This window comes from Equus asinus, chromosome 23 (genome assembly GCF_041296235.1).
Source record: "Equus asinus isolate D_3611 breed Donkey chromosome 23, EquAss-T2T_v2, whole genome shotgun sequence".
Classification (NCBI taxonomy): domain Eukaryota; kingdom Metazoa; phylum Chordata; class Mammalia; order Perissodactyla; family Equidae; genus Equus; species Equus asinus.
The window spans coordinates 60299393-60318239 of record NC_091812.1 but is presented as its reverse complement, the minus strand read 5'-3'; the positions used below and the strand labels follow the sequence as shown (position 1 = coordinate 60318239).

The window sequence follows — 18847 nt, the reverse complement described above, 5'->3', positions numbered from 1 at the left end:
CCAATAAAAATGATCATAGTTTCAGGAGGATAAGTAATCCGCAAACATGACATAGCTTTGGTGCTTGTCGTAATATAAAGCTTTGGGTGTAAGTGTTAGATATGCTCAAAGAAGTAAAAACAATGTGGAAAAGATGAGAAGATTGAGATCTTGTTCTGCATATTATACTCAGCATTTTAACAACAGACAATATTAAGTTGGGGAAATATAAGACTTACGTTGCACCAACATAACCTCAAAATGGCTTTAGGGCATAGAAAAAAATGCAAATGTGTGTAGCATCTATTTGTAGTTCATCAGGGAGTAGAGACACCTTTACAGAACAGACTCATATTTAACCTCGTCACAGAGGGCCACTTAATCAATGTTATTGATATCACTTTTGATTCCTACATAGGGGATTATATAGTCTTGATTTATTTACCAACAAATTTCTATTGCAATTTATTTCTCTAGAAAAGTAGATAATTCCCTCAAGACCAGTCCACAAGAAATACTTTCAGGCTATGTTTTTTTGCTTTAAATGTTTTTTAAAACATTCTTGTCTATTCTTTTCTTTTCTATTCTTTTCTATAATTACAAGACTTTTTATTATTTTGGCAATTCGAATGATCTGCCTGAATACATATAAGTATATGTATATATGTATATACATACATATAAATTTTATATATAGACACAAAGACACATACACATAACATTTTCTAAATATATTAAGAAAAATTTGCTTAGAAAACATAGGTGTTTGGCTATTATGTGGTTATTTTGTAACTTTTACCAGTTTGGCACTCTGAAATATTATGCTAAATCTTATCTCATATTTTCTTTTAGTTTTCCAGCAAATTTGAACTTTTTTTGTAATACATGGCAGTTATGCGTGGATCCTATATTTAAAGTTCTACAATAATAATTCAGTTTTATCATCTTCATTACAGTTATAAAACAAGTTTAGCCTTACTTTTTTTTCTTATTGCAAAAATATAACAATTATACATCAACAAAATGAACAGCTAAGGTATGTTGTATGAAGGGAACCGCTGAAGCGCAGTACATAAGCACGCCGCTCTGCAGTCAGGCTCTTGGGTTGAAATCACAGCTCCGCTCTCATTCACTATAGTATGTGGGACAATCACTTTATATTTTTACACTTGCGTTTCCTCAGTTATAAACTAGAGATGATGTTAGCACCTACATCAAAAGATTTTGATGAATGTTAAATGGGAAGATTAATGTGAAACACTTCACAAACTAATTGCACATAGTAAGCAATCAATAAATGGTAGCTTGTTTAAAAAATGCAAAATTGCAATTGAGTTTACTCACATTTCAATTTTCAATTAAATTAAAATTAAAATAGCATTGAAATGTCGTTCTCTCCCTCTCCAATGGGCAGCATTCTGAAAGTTTGATAATAGAGTGTTGGGAAACAGACACTCGTACATTGTGAGAGTATAAATGGGTTGAATGCATTATAATTTGTTCTGTGCAAACAGCAGAAAATGATTTACTGTGAGTTTACTAGAGGTCTCACCAAACTGCTGCAAATGTTGAGAGTAGTTTAAAGTCTTCTCAGCTTCAGAACCACAAGGAAAATATGTCATGGGATCAGCCTAGGGAACCACCACTGCTTAGACCTCGGAGCACTAGACTCAGCTGCCCCCAAATTAAGGACACTAGACACTTAGTGTCCCTGCTGGAATGGTAACAGTGCTGGCAAACTTGACGGATATAATGTTGCCGTATCGCCAAGGTTGTTGCTATGACTCTCATGTCTTCAGTATTCTCTGCCTTTTTGTCTCTTATTCCTGATCAAAGCCCAGGATAGGTCACAAACCTTCATGCTAGTATCCTGGAAAGCCCAACAGTGAATATTTATTTCCTTCAGTGAGAAGTTCATGAAGATGCATCCCACATTTACTACCATCTCGCCCCTTAGCAAATTTGCTTATCTATGAGTAACAGAGAGCAGACAGGCCAAGAAGAAAGTAGAAGTCTACTGCTTTTAGTAGTATCATAGAGCTAGGACACAAACATTGAAGTTCAGGGTTTCAAAGACAGATAAAAGCTGAGGGGGCCAATTTCAGAAGAAAAGAGAACAAGAGAAGGATAGCTTAATCTCCCATACCACTTATCCTGTCAAGACATTTTCATATTCTTTATCTTTGTGGAATAAGAGACCAGGAAGGGAAAGAGAAAGCTGAAGCTGAGAGTCCCAAAAGCTAAACAGAATCTGTGGTTGTCTTACAGTATTCGGGCTTTAAAGATGGTGTTCAGGGCCTGCTCAGTATGAGTAGCTCTAGTAAAAAGTCGAGGTTTCTAGTTGAGTCCCCTAAAAGCTATACACTACCTGTAAAAACAAACCATAAATAGACCAGTGCCCATGAAGTCTGAATCCCAGGCTCGAGTACACCTATTATAACCGTCAGATAAAAATTAGATCTTTTCTGGAAGAAGATAACATCATTCAGAACCTTTAATATGTTTTATATACAGGGTCCAATTACATCAAAAACTACCAGACACATGTAAAGTACTCAATTATCTATAAAACAAAAAAATAATAATTCAATAAAAATAGACCTGCATGTGGTCAACATTTTGGAGTTATTGAAAACGTTAAAACTATAACCAACTGTACGTAATAAAATAGAAACTTTCATGAAACAACTCAGAGAAAATAATAAATTGGATAATTTAGAAATAAGAAAATAAAATACAGCAATTAATAACTCAACAAATGGTTTTAACAGCAGATTGGATGAACAAAAAGAGAGAATCAGGAAACTATATTATAGGTCAATACGACCTGAAGGGAAAATGGATAGAAAATTGTAGAAATGAGCATAATAAACATTTGGGACATAAATGAAGTGTCACCTATCCTAATTAAAGTACTAGGAGATAGGGAAGACTGGAGTGAGGCTGGGCAAAGGGAAGAAAGATATCAAGGATTTAGGAGGTACTACAAACCCTAAATATGATGAATACAAAGAAAACCCTTTCTAGGAAAATCATTGTAGATTGGAAAGAACAAAAGAGAAAGTCTGAAAAGCAGCCAGAGCAAAAGCAACATACCTTCAAATGAGCAATAAGATTGACAGATGAATTTTCAAAAGAAATATCTGAAAGTGAAGTTATTATATCCTTATTTTTTATTATATTTTATTTAGAAATAGTTTACTAAGTATTCATTTAGATTACCATATAATTTACAGCAATAAATATTTCTTTTAGCAGCATAGTGGTCTTGAGATGCAATGCCTTTATCTGTATTCAGAAATAAAGATTTTAGTAGCCCAGCTGGCGTGAGTGCTGCAGGTATCCAGTACTTAGCTATCAACCCTCGTCAGAGATTAACTCCATGATGCTTCATGATCACCTCAGCTGAAGATCATTGCCAAAGGTCAATGACCCCATCCCTTATTGGTCCATATCCAGTGGTTGCTCTAGACGTGAGGAAAAATACCCTGCTTTCTCATCACATCTTGGAACAGCTCTGATGGGTCATTCCATCTTGAGCACTCCCTGCAGAGATGGCTGAGCCATTCCACTGAAACAGCATTGCAGCCTTGACTTCTTTCTGTGACTGATCCGGCTTCTTTCTTTGCTCATGCACAGCTATTCATCCCAGGAGAATTCCTTAATAAACTCCCTGCTGTCTATTTTCTGCCTCAGAATCTACTTCTCAACGAAACCATCATGTAACAAGTAGGTACCATATTTTTTTTCCCACTAATTGGGCAGACCTTTATTCTCAGTTAGATTGAAATAAACTTTACATCATGTTTATTCTCTCAAACTACTTATGATATTTTGTACTGGTTATTTGTATAGAAACTAGAATAAAATTTCTATGGCTGAGTGATAATATTAAATAAGAATAACAGAAACAGTGTTAGAAGAACAAAGATAAAAGAGCTGCAAATTGGAATCTCTATTCAGCTAAACACATCAGCCTGGCACAGGTGTATATCATTTGGTAAAAAAGTAAGATTTGATTTCCAAGCGTCTGCATGAGAGCTTTAAGGAACTTTTAACTGTCCTTAACGAATGCTTTATTTGACCTGTCAAAAGTTCAGAAGTAACAGAGGTAAAACCCATGAGTCACCAAAGCAGTAATTAATAAAAATTTATTGTGCACACACCTAAAAGACAGTTGCTAACCGGGAGCACTCCAACCAAATATGGAAGGAGGCTCAGGAATATCTTGTTGGAAAGCAGCTTACAGAGTGAGGAGGCAGTGGCTGTTCTTTTACAGGGATTGGTTATAATGCTAGAATTATCTTAAATGCTAGGTAGTTGGTTAGTGCTTACTTCCTATCAATTTTGGGAAACAGTTTCAGTTTTGCTTATGATTTCCAAAGGCATAAACAAGAAATGACCCAGGTCAAGTTGGTCTTACAGAATAAGCTAACTTAAACTTTGCTTGAATAACTAAACTAGCTTTGTCTGCTCAGGGAATTTTCAAGGCTGTTCTCCATTGTTTTTGATTTTAACATACCAGTGATGTCATAGGCATCCAACAAGTTAAGCAATGCATACGCGTTTTAAAAGAATATATTTATTTCAATAGTGGTGTTGCCAAGTATTTTTCTTCTTTATTGTTTAATATTTAAGAGATACAGTGTTCAATATTTTTATTTTTACAATGACGTTTGCATTAGTTGACTGTTTTTAAACAGTTTGAGTATTCATCTGCCATACACTTCACCCATGCTAAGATTGAAATTCATATTTTTTAGTATCTTCATAGATACGTGCAGTCATTACTCCAGTCAATTGTAGAAGACCCTTTACCCTGGGACTAGCATCCCTTTGTCCCCACAATCTCCACTCTCATCCCTAAACAACCACTAAGCTACTTTCAGTCTCTCTCTATTTTTCTGTTCTGGACATTTCATATGAATGCAATCGTGTAACGTGGTATTTTGTGACTGGTTACTTTCACTTGCCATATGTTCTCCAGATTCATCTATCTTGTTGACTGTATCAGTACTTCATTCCTTTTACATCTGCATATTCTGTTGTAGGGAAACACCATATTGTTTATCCATGCTGTGGTTGATGGATATACGGATTGTTTCCACCTTTTGGCTATATGAATAATGCTGTTATAAATATTCATATACAAGTTTTTGTGTGGACATTTGTATTCATTTCTCTTGAGTATAAACCTAGGAGTGGAATTGCTGAGTCATGTGGAAACTGTATCTTTAACCATTAGAGGTACTACCAGAGAGTTTTCCAAAGTGGCTGCAATATTTTACATTCCCACAGGCAGTGTATCACTGTTCCAATTTCTCTATACTCTCACCAACACTTGCTATCTGGCTATAAGAATCTAACCAGCCTGGCGGGTATGACATCTCACTGTGTTCTGGCTTTGCATTTTCCAGATGACTAATGCTGTTGAGCATATTTTCATATTCTTACTGGCCACTGGTATGTCTTCCTGGAAGAAATGTTTATTCAAATCATTTGCCCATCTTTTAATTGCATTATTTGCATTTTTATTATTGAGTTGTAACAGTTCTTTATATATTTTAGACACAAGTTGCTTATCAGATATGTCATTTGCAAATATTTTTTCCTATTCCTTGGGTTTTCTTTTCACTTTCTTGGTAGTATCTTTGAAGCACTAAGTTTTTAATATTGATGAATCCAGTTTATGTATGTTTTTGTTTGTTTGTCACCTATGTTTCTGTGTTGTTTCTAAGAATCCTTTGCCAAATCCAAGGTAATAGAGATTTACCCTATGTTTTCTTCTAAACGTTTTAAGCTTTGGCTCTTACATTTAGGTCTTTGATCAATTTTGAGTTAATTTTTGCAAATGGTATGAATTAAGTGTCTAACTTCACTTTTCTGCATGTGGGTATTCAGTTGTCCCAGCACCATTTACTGAAAAGATTGTTCTTTTCTCCTTGGATAGTCTTGGCACTTTCGTAGAAAATCAATGTGTAGGTATCTTGGGTTTCAATTCTGTTCCATTACTCTCTGTCTCTGTCCTTGTATCAGTGCAAAACTGTCTTGATTGCCATTGCATTGTAGCAAGCTTTGAAATCGGGGTGTGTGAGGTGATGTACTATATTTTGTTTTTCAAGGTTCTTTTGGCTATTCTGGATCGCATACAATTCCCTGTGAATTTTAGAATCAGCTTGTCCATTTCTACAATGAAATCAGCTGGGTTTCTGATGAGGAATGTGTTGAATCTGTAGATAGGTTTGGGGAGTATTGCCATCTCCACAAGGTAAATCTTCAGATTGTGAACATGGGATGTTTTTCCAGTTATTTAGATGTGGTTTAATTTCTCCTAACATTTTGTGGTTTTCAGATTATAAATTTTTTATTTCTTTGTTAAATTTATGCCTAGTATTTTTTTCATATTATTGTGAAAGGAATGTTTTTCTTAGTTTCATTTTCAGATTGTTTATTGCAAGGGTATAGAAAGAGTGTATGTATGGAAAAATTGTATGGAATGATTACTTTAATTAAATGTTTTCTATGAGTCAGATATTCAAAGTCATCAGTGTTTTTGGTAGTGTAAACCTTTTCTCCAGACTAGGATTGAAACCAGAAAGGCAAAATAAGACTGTAAGGCTGGACTAGATATTGATTAAAAAATACCTTTACAAATAAATACAAGTTTAATGATTAGAAGATGCTTTGTGAAATGCATTAAATACTTTTAAGGAGAAAAAGTACTTTCTACTTATTTATTCACTCATTCACTCACAATATTTAAATATTTACTAGATGGCATGAATTTTTATTGTCACTGGGAATACAATAGCGAGTCAAATTCCTGTCCCTATGTGCATACTTGTTTAATCTTCTTTATCATTCTAGACTATAAACCATGTGATCTCAGTGATTGTCTTGTTTACTCTTGCATGATAAGAACACACGAAGTTATGGTAATATATAGGAGTTGCATATACCCATGATATGGAGCTTTTGAGAAGAATTTACCTTTAATCTGAAAATTTAAGCCTAAGTATGGTAGGCAAAATAGTGAACCCCTAAAGATGTTCACATCCTAATTCTCAGGACCTATGGACATGTTGTTGCCTTACATTGAAAATGGCACTTTGCAGGTATGATTAAATGAAGTGATTTGAGATGGGAAGGTTACCCCAGATCATCTGGGTGGTCCTATGTAATTACAAAGGCTCTAATAAGTATAAGAAGGAAGCAGGGAAGTCAATGTCAGAGTGAAATGATGTGAGAAAGATTGGACCAGCCATTTCTGGATTTGAAAATAGAGCAACAGGCTCAGGAATGCAGGCAGGCTCTAGAAGCTTCAAAGAGGCAAGGAAATGGATTCTCCCCTACAACCTTCAAAGGCAACGCAGCCCAGCCAAACAGCATGATTGCCCAATAAGACCCATTTCAGATTTCTGTCATACAGAGCTGTAAGATAATAAATTTGTGTTGCTGAAACCATCAAGTTTTTGAAAATTTTACAATAGCAGTAGGAAACCAATACAATGAATAAGAGTTAGGCGAGGTTTTATGCTGCCAGAGAAATTGTCATATGTCAAAGAATGCAGAGAAGAGAGAACATGCCATATTCCAATTTTAAAAGTAGTAAAGTACAGTTGTAGCATGGAATTTGTGAGGACAAGAAGTAAGTTGAAAGCAGAAACCAGATCATGAAAGATCTTGCAATTCTTGTAAGGAATTGAATTTTAATAAGAACAAGGAAAGCTATTGAAAACTTTTAAGTGAGGGAAAGACTTGATCTGATTTTTGTTTTAGAAAGGTAATTCCGAATTCAGTCTGGATTCATAGTAGGTAGGATTACCTTCAGCTGTCGTTATAATTCAGCCCACAGTTATTAATGACCTAACCTGGTGTAGTTGCTATTATCATAAAGAGGATGAGAAAGATTAATAAGATACGTAGGAGTTCGAATTAACTGAACATAGTGAAAATCGTGAACAAAGAGAAGTCAGTGTTGACATCAAAGGTTCTTCCTTGGGTAATGGATGAATGGTAGAACTATTGAATGATATCTTGGCATGGAATGAGCAAGTTTGGGAAGACAGCAGTTAAGTTCGGTGATGGATATGTCAAGTAATAGGTGTCTCCAGGCTGAGATATCGGTTGGCTATATGGATCTGAATAACAAAAAATGAAGGTTCAGTTTTGAATATAAAGTTACACGCTGCCTAAAGACGTTTTAATCAATGACAGACCGCACATATAGTGGTGGTTCCCTAGGATTCATACTATAGTCTAGATGTGCAGTAGGCTGTATCATCTAGGCTTGTGTACGTACACTCCAGGATGTTCGCGTAATGGCAAAATCACCTTCCAAAATATTTCTCAGAGAGTATCGCCATGGTTAAGCAACACCTGGCAGTATAAAAGGTGATTGAAGCAGTGAAGAAGTTCTATATGTTGCCAAAAAGACAGCAAAGAATAGACGGATTTAAGACATAACTCTGGGAACATTAGCATTTAAGACATTTTTTTTAAACTCTAAGCTTTATCTGATTGTATTATTTTTGCAAGGTTGTATAGCGGACTTTGTAGTCAGAGAAAACAGGATATAAACCATGACTCTATAGTAATGGGTTAAGCTTTTTAACTACTTTGAAACTGTTTCCCTATTTTCAAATGGGTATAATAATTTCCAATTTGATGTTTGTGTGAGGACAAAATATGGTATATGTGTGTGATGCCTAGCAAAATGACTGATTTATTAAAACTGATGTCCGATTTAGTGACCCTTTTGTCATAGACACTAAACAGGTGCTATTATTGGATCCTTAATTATAATTTCTCTGGTTTATTTTTCATTGATATATTAAAGACAATTTTCTTGCTCTAAGATAATGAAATGACAAAGTTCTACACATAATTTGACTTAATCTATTGCTCCTGTTTTCATAAAAATGGAACTGTGAGCATAAAAATGGAATCTTGAGCAATGATTCAAAATACACCCTTTGTTAGAATAAATGAAAATTTGATTGTGGTCTTGGCACAGGGCATGTGTTCAAGTGAGTGAAGTGCTTGAGATTAACCAAAGTACTGCAAAGTTTGTGATTAAAAGCACTAAGGAATTCAGAAACTAAAGAAACAAAGCCTAGCCTAACAAGATTCCTCCTCTGATCTTTGTCTGTGCCTGTAATGTCTGACTGTTCGATATTTGATTATCACACCATCCCTAAATGGTATCAGTGGTTGAACAGCATAAATACTACATTTTACCCTCCCAAAACAGCAATTTTCAGTGTCTACCTCTTCCATCTAACTATTTTCCCAGTGACTGTAGTCAAGGAACCTTTCCCCGTGTTGCTATCATAATTTCCCTGTGTTAGACTAGAGTTTAGAACCGAATTATTATGCATGTTTGTTTCTTCAATTAAAGTTAAGACCTTTGACTACAGCAGTTTTGCTTTCTATCTTTTACAGTGGCAAGCACAGTGGTGGATATGAAATAGATATGTTTTGATTGATTAAGAAGTAAGCATAATCACAAATATTTTGTTTATTTGAGCAGGTATGCAGGAATATTGACCTATAATTTTTTTTCTCATTTGGCTTACTTAGTTTTCTAATAGTTGTATGAAACAGAGATTTTGTAATAGGAGTTATAGTAACCAGGAGTGGTCAACATGAAAAGTAGCAAAAAAAAATGTAATAACTTTTTTTAAATAGCTGTGGAACAATTACATTAATAATATAAACAAATGAAATCTACAAGAAATGATGAATTGTGTGGAACTAAAATTTACAGTTAGTATATACACCTGCACATGCTTGCACACACAGACACACATACACTATTTAATACACACACATATGTTCTCTATTTATTTGACTTTCAAATGGAGATACAGCAGGAGTTGAAACTTTGATCAGCATTTACACTTATATATTTATATATAATTTTTGTCACATTTGTTGCTATACAGGTTGGCAATTATAACCTGTTCCCATAGGATCTTTCAAACTACAGTGTATCTCTTTAGATCTAGAGTTGTTAGTTAAGAGATAACTTTTATAAGGCACGGAAAAAATGTTCTTATAGTAGATACAATAGTATAAATAATGCTTCTACAATTTTTATAATAAATGCATATTGTATTAGTCAGCTCAGGCTGCTATAACAAAATATCATAGACTGGTGCTTAAACAACAGGAATTTATTTCTTACAGTTGTGGAGACTGAAAGTGCAAGGTCAAGGTGCCATCAGGGTCTTTGTCTGGAGAGGACTCTCTCCGTGTTGAAGATGACTGTGCATGGCCTTTCCTCAGTGCCATCCGGGGGAGAGAGAGAGAGAGAGGGAAAGTGTTCTTTCTTAAAAGGGCACTAATCCCATCATGAGGGCTCCATTCTCATGGGCTCATCTAAGCCTGATGACCTCCCAACGGCCCCATCTCCAAATACCATCACATTCGGGGTTAGAGCTTTAAAATATGAGTTTGCGGGGAATGATTCAATCCTTAGCATATATATTTCCAAAGCTATTAACATCATCAGACCTTGAGAGAATTTTTTCAGAGAAGAGTTAGAAACAGATTAAAAAAATATATGATAGGTGTAGCTTCATGATCATAAAATTCATTCTGTGATGGTTTTAGGATGCTATTTAGGAAAGTGACATTTTATGTCACTAAGGGACAGTTTTTACAACAAAATATTAGACAATTTTCAAGATTCTGTCTAGTTGATTTATTCAGTGATCGAGTGTGGTTGTGAACTAATTTAATTATTTGCTAAAGTGTCTCTTTCTTCAGGTGATAAATTATCACTAGTCTTCATCCATGACTAGATTTGAGGATTTTAAATAAGGTTTTGAAATTAAAATTTTCATATAAAAGCGTGAACTCCATGAGGGAAAAGACTGATCAAGTTTTGACTAGTTCAAAGTTAGAGAGAATATATGCATTTATTTTATACGACCTGAAAAAAATTTAAAAGCAAAGTGAAAAATGAAGAATTTTCAGTAATATTATCATCCTAACAAATGTAAAATGTGTCCAAAAATAAAGGAAATACAAACACCTAGATGTAAAAATAGTCTACAAATATATAAAGAAAATGAACAATTCATAAAAGAAATTAGTACATAAAATAATACAATGGATACTGAAATACCAATAGTTGTTTGAAACCAAAATATTTGCCAGGAGAATTATAAAAGAAATCCTCGATTTTTCCCTGAGATGCAGAAACTGACAATTTAGCATATTTTGAGCCCAGCATGGCTCTATTAGTAATAACTGTTACATTGAACATTTTAAAAAATAACGGGAATTTACAAGAGCTATTATGAGTTCAATTTAATGATTAAAGTTACTGTTTTCTGTAAGGCTGAATCTTGAGTTTTACTCTGTCATTTCACATTAAAATGAAGACATTTTAACATTTGTTTTCATGTTTGCAATATGACGTGTCGGGTATTAGAGCATACTATTAAACTGCACTTTTCCCATCCACGTTGTTCTTGTCTCTCTTTCTCTTTTGCTGTCATTTATTATCCTGTAACTTCTTTTCTCATGCTAATTTTTTGCATATATTTGTTCTTCCTCAAGATGTAAGGAAATGGCCATTAACAGGTGGGAAGTATTATGCTTGTCATTTTTGTCATGTCACTAATGCACCATAAAAATTGCTCATTTAATAAGGATTCACAGTAAATATGGAGAATGCATTCTAGAAAATCAATTTAAAGGATCATTTTTCATTTATTAGCTTGGTATAACATTATACATCATGTCAGAATTGTAGTAAACAATTCAAAAACTCAATACTATTTTAAAGCATTTTATTTACTCCTTAATATGACTTTTTAAAGTGATTGTCAGCCACTATAAAAATAGAGTGTGCCCAATGTTTAACCTTAATAGGTTAGTTAACATATTAATGTGTGTATGATTTTTCCTATGCCAGAAGTATCTGGAAGTTTGCACATTTCCAACACTGTCACCTTTTGAAACTCCATATTTGGGTGGATTTGAATTAACCACACTCTGGAATTAATGATGGAAGTAGGAAAGGTGTGTCTTTTAATGAAAATACTTACATTTAAGGCTATTCTTAGTCCGAGCCAATGATAGGCTATTTTTTGACTGTGTTCTCTCGGACTTGATTGACACACAAGAATAATGGAATCCCCTGAGACAAACGCCCCTCAAGTTAAATTTTCCATGTTGTGAGGCACCATCATCCACACACCTGTTCTGACTCTCCAATCTATTTAACCTAATAGCACGCTTGTATCATAGGCAATCTTCTTTTAAAGATTGGTCTTATTTTCACGGTTTGTAAAAGTTCATGATGTTTGCAAGAAGTGTCAGTATTTCAGAGACTAGGATTATATAGTGATGTTTAGTTGGAGGGGCCTCCAAATATATTAACATCATCATTAAATTTATATGAAACATTCTGAGCCAAACTTTTATAACCTAAATCTGAATATTATACCACTAGATGGAGTTTTGGATTTTGCATTGGCGTGATTGATACATGCTATAGCATTTCAGAGGAAATTATTTTACATACTTACTGTAAATATCAGGAAGATTTCACCAGCAAGCTGAACTAGCTCTTTCTGAGCATTATTAGGATCTGCAATAAAATTTAATTTTAACTTGTACTTTGAATGAGTTTTCATGTACTAGTGATTAGAAGAACACTCACAAAACAGAGCATAGCATTAATCTTGGAAAGACGACTTTAAATAAAATGTAAAATGGTGTGGGAGCCTGTCGAGTTTAATAGCAATCTAGAGTGAACATTATGGATGACACTTGCCTTCATTCTATGGTGGTTTTGGTGACCACTGACCTCAGGATTAAAAAAACTGTTTCACCTGGTTAGTCATTGTTAACAGCAGCTAATACATGGACCACTTGTGTGCTGGAGACAGGCACCAGTAACTCGCACCATTTCCCTTCTTTACCAGAAATTGATTTAACCACACCCTATCTGGTAGAATTTCAGGAAAGTAGCTGTAAGCACAACATCCAGGATTCTTAATAGATGGGCATGTATCTATGCTGTCATGCAAGAAAATTGACACCAACCAAGGAAACAGGCAAGAAAACCTCCATGTATTAAAAAAACTCTACTTAGATAGCAGAGCATGAATAAGAAAGTGTGAATAAGCTTTTAAGCTTAAAAAAATTATTTCTAGGGGCCAGCCTGGTGGTATAGTGGTTAAGTTCAGGTGCTCTGCTTCGGCAGCCTGGGGTTTGTTGATTTGGATCCTAGGCATGGACCTACACATCACTTGTCAAGCCATGCTGTGGTGGCGTCCCACACAGAAGAACTACAAGGACGTACAACTAGGATGTACAACTGTGTACTGGGGCTTTGAGGAAAAAAAAAAAGAGAAAGATTGGCAACAGACGTGGCTCAGGGCCAATCTTCACCCCCTGCCCCCCCAAAAATTACTTCTATAGATTAACCCAGTCTTGAAAATCTCAAAGATCTGTAAATCTCTAAAATTTCTGTAGTTGAGCATGATCATTATTTAAAGAGCCTTCTTAAGTAATTCCCTGAAGTAAGTGGAAACAGCCCATTCCCCAGACAGTAAATAGGTGAGGCACCTGGAATCTATAAAAATGGAAATTTATTTAGAAGTCAATATCCTAGTGAAATGAGAAACATAAATTCATACATTTTATGCATAGTAATAAACTCTTATCTTTACAGTTATTTTATACAGCGACTCTTAAGTAGTTATTCTAGGATTGTTTGTGGGGCAATTTAGGACTGAACATGTGACTTTTCAGGTGTCTATTCTGTTTTCCTCAAAGTTAATAAATTCTGAAAAAGAGGAAAGCTAAAATCTAGCTAATCTATTTCCTCACAGGGCAGGGCAGAGGGGGTTGTAACCACCTGTGGTAAATACCTACCGGCTCACCTCTGCTGGAAATGACCTCTCCTACAAGTTTGCTGCATTCCTACCTCTCAGACAGAAAGTTACTGACACTTTAAGAAGTCAGGGATTTCACCACTCAGAGGGCATCACCCTAGGCTGAAGTAACATTTCAGTTTTTATGCAGTAAGGCAAACGAAAGGCACATCAATTCCAGGATCACATTTACGTGTCCATTCCTCCTCTGTTCAGTTTGGAATGGCTCCATGTTTTATAATCCAAGGTATAGATTCAATTCAGTCTACTATATCTTGGGTCAAGAATTTTTTTTAAAAAGCCAAAATAATGTCACATTGAATATCTCTCAACTTTTAAAGGAATAAAAGAAAAAAATTACAAATATGTAGTTTAGAATAGTAGAAACCTTCCTAAATCTTGTATTATAATGCTGTTATTTTTGCATCTTGTTTTGGGATATATATTCCAAAATATAGATTCAACAAAATAGAAAAAAAATACTTATTTATCTATACAAAATTAGTATCTTTGGGAAAATAGTATAGTGTGTCATATAACCCAGAACTATCATAGTCAATCAATGAATTTCTGGGCATTTCTCATATGCAGTTTCCAGAAGAGCATCAGTTCCTGAAATTTATTTCCCTCTTGAAATTTGCCTCCTTGAGCTACAACCAAATGAATAATGTTCTTCCTTTAGAGGAGAATGACTTTAAAATGCTCTAGGCAGAATGCAAATCAGGATTTATCTAGAATAAATATGAAAAGAATATACATGTTAAAAATCCACAAGATTTTATAACTTTGACTTTAAAATCCACATGAAAATAAGCATTAAAGCTAACACTGAGACATTAGACAAAAGTAAATATAGTTGAAGCATCTCAATTTAATGCATACCTAAATAGTGTGCTTAAGAAGACTTGGACTTATGATTAAAATATAACAAAAGCCAATGCTAATATGATGGCATCCATTATCTTTTAATAACAGCATTAATAAATCTATGTCTCAAAACTATGGTTTACAATGCTCTGGATAATAGTCTTTAAAAAAACTTGCCTCAATTTCCAACCAAAATATATTCGAAAACAGAAAATGAAGAAAACACACAAGTGCTGAAAACCGGGAGTGTCAACACTGCTGAAATTAGTAAGAGATTTTCATTAATCAAAAGAAACAGTGACCAAATAGAAAAATAAAAATCGTAGACCAAGTTATTACATTGACAAAAATGCACATCTGAAATAAGTACAAAGAAATAAGCTTCTGGTTTATAAATATAGTTAGTAAATTACTTGCTCAATTCTATGCACACTTTTTGAGAATCTAGATTAAATGGATGATTTTATAAGAAATTATAAATTGTATAAAATGACATTAACTAGAAGGATAGTTAACTTGAGAAATAATTTCAAAGACTAAAAATACAACAAAGGCAACTAATGCTAATATGATCGTATTCATCATATTTTAGTAACAGCATTAAGAAGTCTCCATTTCAAAACCACAGTTTAAAATGCTCTGGATAACAGCTCAACATTCATCAGATACGGGCAGTTTCATAGGGGAAATTCTAGAAAACTTCTAAAAGACATTTAATTCCAACATCTTGGTAAGTTTTCTAGAGGAAAAAATATAATTAAAAGTCTAAATTATTTCTGGAAACCAGAAAACATTAATAATGCATTCATAAACTTATGGCGATGAGAGAATAGTAAAACCAATCTCATTGTACTACTGGTGTAAAAATTCTTACTAAAAATTCAGCAGACAAGTTTAATCTAGGAATGTAAACACGGTTCAATATTAGGAAATAAATCAATACAGTTCACTATTGATATGTCAGCATAAAACTCATACAATCACTTTTTTGAAAATTTATTTGATAAAGTTTTAAAAAGAAATGCATTCTTTATTTAAAAGCCCTTAATTGAGGAATAATGGATTATATACATAATAACATATTAATTCATAACAGCATATTAATTCACAACATAATAATAACATAATAACATTAATTCAAGATCATACACAGAATAGTAACATAGAAATTACCACTAAAATCACAAAGACTAACTAGTGTGTCCATTATCAACATTCTGAATGTTCTGGGAAGTCTAGTGAATGCAATTAGAGGAAAGAAAGAAACAATAATGCAGAGATTTTAAATTTATATACAAAAGTTAATGAACTTCAAATGTAGAGACAATGAGTTACAAGAATAAAATGAAAGGTAGACCCCACTTATAACAGAATGAGAGATATAAACAGAAGCACCTTTTAAAATGTTTGCAGTGAGCGTGTATAAGCCATTTAAAAATTAAATACATGTTTTAAAAAGACAGTGGCTTTGGAGGGAAATAGAAAGCCATATTATCGACAGCAACAAAATACAAATACACACAAAATACTTTAACAAGACATCTGAAAGACTTCCGTGGTTAAAAATCTGTAAATCTATAAAAGTTTTCTAAAAAGCATAAGAGAGGACTTCAATAAATGTAATGACATGTCAAGCTTCTGAAAAAGTACTCATCATTGTATGGATACCCATTCTCTCTAAATCAATTTGTCACTCAACTAAATCAAAATTCTCAAGACTTTTAAAAAGAAGCCTGGAAACTTTATTCTAAAATTTAACCAGCCCTATCAAGTACAGATTTACTATAAAAATCAGTCACTAAATAGAAAGTTACTGGTCAAGTAATTGACAAACCGAATAATAGAAAAAAGTAAACTGTCTATAAGTTTACAAACAAGTTCAACTATTGGAGCAAATGATGAGAAGAGCTCACCATTTAATCTAATTTTACTGCCAAACCCATAAAAACAAATTTAAAGTGTAGACACTCAAGATTAAGTATACCAGTAAGAGAATGTGACTCACTTCTAATTCTCCTGCCTTCTTTTATGTCACGTGGGGATGTCGCTAAATATAGCTGTGTCTTAGTCAGCCCTGTCCAGGTGTCCCATATCACACATCCAGGTTCTGAAAGGGCCCTAAAGTGAAATGAGCTGAGAAGCACCTGGCAGGGGAATGAGTGGGTTGTGTTGACAGCTGTTACTTGCCTCCAGCGTCTCTAGTAGGTATTTGGATCTTGGGGTCTTTTCCCAGGAATGGTAAAGCCTTAGTCAGATGAGCCTGGGAGCAGGTAAATGCTGGCAAAGCACGCTAACCCCTTATTGGGGCAGCCAACTTTGCACCTTCTGTACCCTTTCAGAACCCAGGTCACAAGCCTGGACCCATGGACAGATCCAGCATAGTTGTGGTCACGCCTAGTGAACCATTTGGATCCAGCAGATACTAAAGTCTGTTCCCACAGAGGACCGTAAAACTCCATCCAGCTATACCCTCAACAGGAGGCTTCTATTTCTACTTCCATGCAGGTCCCTAACAGGCCTTGGATGCCAGGCCCAGAAATTCTGGGCAGGTCTGACTTAAACAGAAACACTAGTGTGGAAACTCCCTTGAATCCGGATGGCATGGGAGCTAACCCAGTGGAACCTGGGGACAGATGAGAATTTCAGTCTCACTAATCCCACTTCTAGCTGGCTACTGCCTCTACTTCCAAATGATTCCTTTCTAGGGCTCTTTCTGGGGTGTCAGTCTTGGTCTGATTTCAAATAGGAATGAATTAAATAAATGCTAGACCCAAAAGGCACTGAAGAAACCCCTGGAATCTGGGGGCAGATCCGTTCCTCCAAACTCCCAAGACCCTCCCAGGTCCTGTATATCCTTGTTCATTTCTAGGGCCTGGATGCAGCTAATAGTGACTGTGGAAATGACCTTGGTGTTGATCTTAGTCTCTGGCTCTGGGATTCAAGACTTTCTCATTGCTGATACTGGCTGAAGTCAACAGCAGATAGCTACTGCTGGAGGTGAAGCAGGTGGTTAACTAGGTGACTGTGGCACTGGTTCTGGCTCTGGGAATCTATATTCAGTATAATGACTAAAATACACACTTCAGTCTAGTTATCGGTGAACAGCAATGTCATGTCAAAGTTCGAAATATTAATTATGAGATCTGACATTTACTTAATGGAAAGAAAATCATCATGAGACATTACTGAATCTAACTCATTTAAGATAGCATTATATATCTATCCAGATAAATAAATAAAATTTGAAATTGAAATGAAATTTATTTTTTAATCTAAAGGCAGTACATGCTTTTTATAGAGAAATTGCAATACAAGGAAAAAGTAAAATCACTTACCCCTCTAGTGATCCTAGAGAATTTTCATTATGATCAAGGTTGTTTCTTATCTTAGTACCTTCTATTATTTATTTCAGGTTATTCGACATATAGAAAATTGTTTTTACTAACCTAAGACTGTCAAAAAATATATAGTGTTCATTTAAGAATGAAAAATACAGAACAGCATTAGTAAAAATAAAAAATCATGTGCAATGTTAGTTACGTACTTCTGGATTTTTCCCTCCACATATAGTTTTAGACAGGTAAGATGATTTTATATGTCATGACTTTTAAGCACATTGAACACAAATATATTTTTAAGTGCTAGCAAGAAGAAAATAAGGAGATGTTTCTAATGATGATAAATGGGTGTCTGGTGCTTACTAGTCTCTGTTAATTAAATAATAAAACCTCAAAAATACATAATTTAAGAACAGGTCATCCAAATTCCTTGACAATAAAAATGACTATTTTGAAGTTTACTTCTTTCTCTACAGCAATGATATTTTTGTAAAAAACAGATTAGCCACTAAATAGTGAGTTCTAGATGAAAGGCACCAGTTATTTTAAGCAGTCATCAAGTACATGCAGAGATTCCAACTATATCATACATCAAGTATGTGCTTATTGGATCACACTTCTTGGGAACAGCAAAGAAATGGAAGCAGAAGAGAAAGGGCAGACGGGGTCAAACTTTCTTCTCAAAAAACCTCTTGGTTGCGAAAAGCATCATAACATATATGAGACCTGGAATCTTCAGTCACAGGGATTTGGCAGTTTCTCCCA

General features: G+C 34.5%; 1 long non-coding RNA gene across 3 annotated transcripts in view; it reads left to right on the top strand.

Moving 5' to 3' along the window:
* The first annotated feature begins 3484 nt into the window (after positions 1-3484).
* Positions 3485-18847, top strand: part of LOC123280266 (uncharacterized) — a 480813-nt gene continuing 465450 nt past the window's right edge. For all 3 annotated transcript variants that reach the window (XR_011497405.1, XR_011497406.1, XR_011497404.1), the window contains exon 1: positions 3485-3708. This is a non-coding gene — a long non-coding RNA (uncharacterized lncRNA). The remainder of the gene's footprint in view (positions 3709-18847) is intronic.